Source organism: Alligator sinensis, unplaced genomic scaffold, assembly GCF_000455745.1.
Source record: "Alligator sinensis unplaced genomic scaffold, ASM45574v1 scaffold1302_1, whole genome shotgun sequence".
NCBI classification, from domain to species: domain Eukaryota; kingdom Metazoa; phylum Chordata; order Crocodylia; family Alligatoridae; genus Alligator; species Alligator sinensis.
In genome coordinates this window covers 793,394-796,077 of record NW_005842612.1, presented here as the reverse complement: position 1 = coordinate 796,077, position 2,684 = coordinate 793,394, and the positions used below count along the sequence as shown (strand labels likewise).

Sequence of the window (2,684 nt, the reverse complement as noted above, 5' to 3'; positions counted from 1 at the left end):
CGCACGTGCATGCAGGGGGCCGGGCCCCGGGGGCCAGGGCAGGCGTCCGCACGGCGCAACCGCGGCGCGACGTGGGCCAGGGACGCTTGCACCCCGGAGCAGGGTGGGCTTACGTGGGGGGGGGCAGCTGCCCCTGCTCAGCCCCTTGGCTCCGGCCTCCCGGGGGCCGTCGTGCACCAGCTCACGCCTTCCCACCCTGTCCCTCGGCCACCCCCTACCCCGGCATCCTCTGGGTTTCCAAGCTCAGGGCCCGGTGAAAACCGCGGCGGTCCGGGCAGCTCGCTCCACCTCCCCGCCCAGAGAAGCCGGTAGCACTGCCTGGGGCAGCGGGTGGGCGAGGGGGCTCCCAGCCTGACCTCAGCGGCAGCGAAGCAGCCAGCTGGCAGGGCTCTCCCGTGGCAGGCCCCGGAGGGAGCCCGACACACGCTCCAGACCCCAAAGACCCGGTGGCTGCCGCGCTGGGCTCCTCCCCACCAGCCCGGGCTTGTTTACCAGCCGCCCAACGGTGTGTTTAGAGGCTATAAATAATCGAGGGGGTTATAAATACCCAGGCTCCTGCTTGCGACGGGTTTTGTGGCCGCGTTTCAGAGGCATCCCCCATGGCAGGCCGGGGCGGCGAGGCGAGGCGGCTGCCAGGGGCTGGAGAGCCGACCCGCTGCCTTCCATCGGGACCGACCTGCTGAAGGGCCAGAGGATCCGGCCCTGCCGGGCCCGGGTTGGGATCCCTGCGGGCCCTGGAGTGCAGGCGGAGGGGCGGCAGGTCCAGGAAGGAGCTATGCGCCTACCCCGCCCCTTCGCACGCATGGGCTGGACTCGGGTCCAGAAGGATCAAGGTTGCCACCGTGCTCCGTCACTTCCTCACTGCCAGGCGAGGCAGCTGGAGCTAGTGGTCGTAGCACAAGGCAAAGGCAGCTGGGACCCACCCGTCCACCCCCAGCTGTCCCCATGTCTGCCCACCCCGCCATCACTCCACCCACTGACCTCCGTGCTGGCTGGTCCCCAACGTCGTTGCACGCCCTCTGCCACGCGTTTGTCCCCCAAGAGCACGAGCCATCCCCTTCTTGCCTTCCTCCCCTGCAAAAACAAGGTGCAGTTGGCATGGGGGCTGCAGCCTCACACGCCTTGGCACAGAGCCCGCAAAGCCCTGGGACAAGCCCAAGGATGGGTGAGCCAGGTCCAAGTCCCGCAGCAGTGCCAGCCCCCACCTGCCAGGCAACTCTGTCCCGCAGGAAACAGAGCGTCCCGAGCCCCAGCCAGCCTCGGCAAAGCCCGGTAACACGCCCTGGCACGCGTGTGTACAGGCACACACATACAGACGCTCTGGGCCATGGTGCCCGGCCCCGAGGAAGGAAGCCGAGCCTGGAACCTGCCTCCCGAGCTGAGACCGCCTGAGCTCCGGGGGCTCGTCGCCATGTCCGCGCAGAAGCTCAGACAGGCTAAGCCCCAAGCAAAGCGGCCACCACGAAGCCCCGTCCGGCTCTGGGTGCCCATGGGGCAGTGGTGGCCGTAGGGTTGTTGGGGCCTCGGGCAAGAGAGTCATTTGGGGCTCCTTAGAGGCTTAATGTTGATGACCTATAAGCAAGTCGGACATTTGTTGCAAAAATTTGGGGCCCACTGAGGTGTGGGGCCCCGAGCGGTCGCCCAGTTTGCCCTCCCCTAAGGCTGCCACTGCATGGGGTCACGGCGGGAGTGCTGGTCCTGCCCGTGCCAGCTGGCCGGCCCACACCCCCAGGGCCTGGCCCAGCCACTGCACAGACGTGACATGAAGCCAGTACAAGGGGAGATGTGACCCCACGCGTCTCGCTCGCTGGCTGCAACCGGCCTCTCCCAACCGCAGGGTGCCAAAGTCCAAGGCGGACAATCCCCCTCAAGGCCGGACGGCTCCTTCTCTCCATGCAAACCTCTGCTGGGGCGTGCGGGGGTCTGCCGTCAGTCCCACCGGCTGGAGCTCACCTGGCCCCCCGCGGGGTTCGGTGCCGGACCCCCCCGGCAGCTTGGGCCCCGCCGCTGCGTCCATGCCGGCAGGATCCGTGCCACGGGCAGCTCTGGGCCCGGGCCCCGCCGCTGCGTCCATGCCGGCAGGATCCGTGCCACGGCCACGTCACCCTGCAATGGTCACACACACGTCTTGTTTCCACGCCTGGGGGGAGGCAAGCCAGGCGCCAAGAGGCCTGGGTTTGACCCCCCGGTCTGGGAGGGCAGCGGGGCTGGGAGCCTGGACACCTGGGATCTACCCCGACTCGGAGCTGGGACGGCCTGGCTGCCATCACCAGCCTCCTCACCGTCTCATTGGCTGAGCCATGACCCCGCCCCTTGCCTCAGTTTACCCACCTGCCACTTGACTCCCGTACCCACCTCCGCACCAGGGAGGCCTGAGAGGCTCGGAGTTACTGACGGCTTGCAGAGCACCCCGGCTCCTGTGCCATGAGCAGAGCGCCCGGGCAGGGTCGTGCCGGGCTGGCAGGAGGCTGCACGAGCGAGCGGCAACGGGGCAAAGAGCGGGGGCTGGCGCCTTGACCCTGCTCCCGGCAAACACGGGGCTTTGCCAAGGCCGATGACGGGAGCTCCCGGCCCCCCGGAGAGGGGGCAGCACCGGTGCCCCCGTCCCACGGGGAAACCGAGCCGAGCGGGACCCAGGCGCCCGGGCCAGGATGCCCCCAGCCCAGGGGTGCATCCCCCCGGGG

The 2,684-nt window shown here is 69.2% G+C and overlaps 1 protein-coding gene across 2 annotated transcripts in view; it reads right to left on the bottom strand.

The window, feature by feature from the left end:
* AHNAK (AHNAK nucleoprotein) overlaps positions 1–736 on the bottom strand; it is a 26,443-nt gene extending 25,707 nt beyond the window's left edge. The window contains exon 1 of one of the 2 annotated variants that reach the window (XM_025214916.1): positions 548–736. The gene's annotated coding sequence lies outside the window, so the exon portion shown is untranslated. Of the gene's footprint in view, positions 1–356; positions 376–547 lie in introns of those variants that run through there. The other variant, XM_025214918.1, reaches the window with a different exon arrangement.
* Positions 737–2,684: the final 1,948 nt, after the last annotated feature.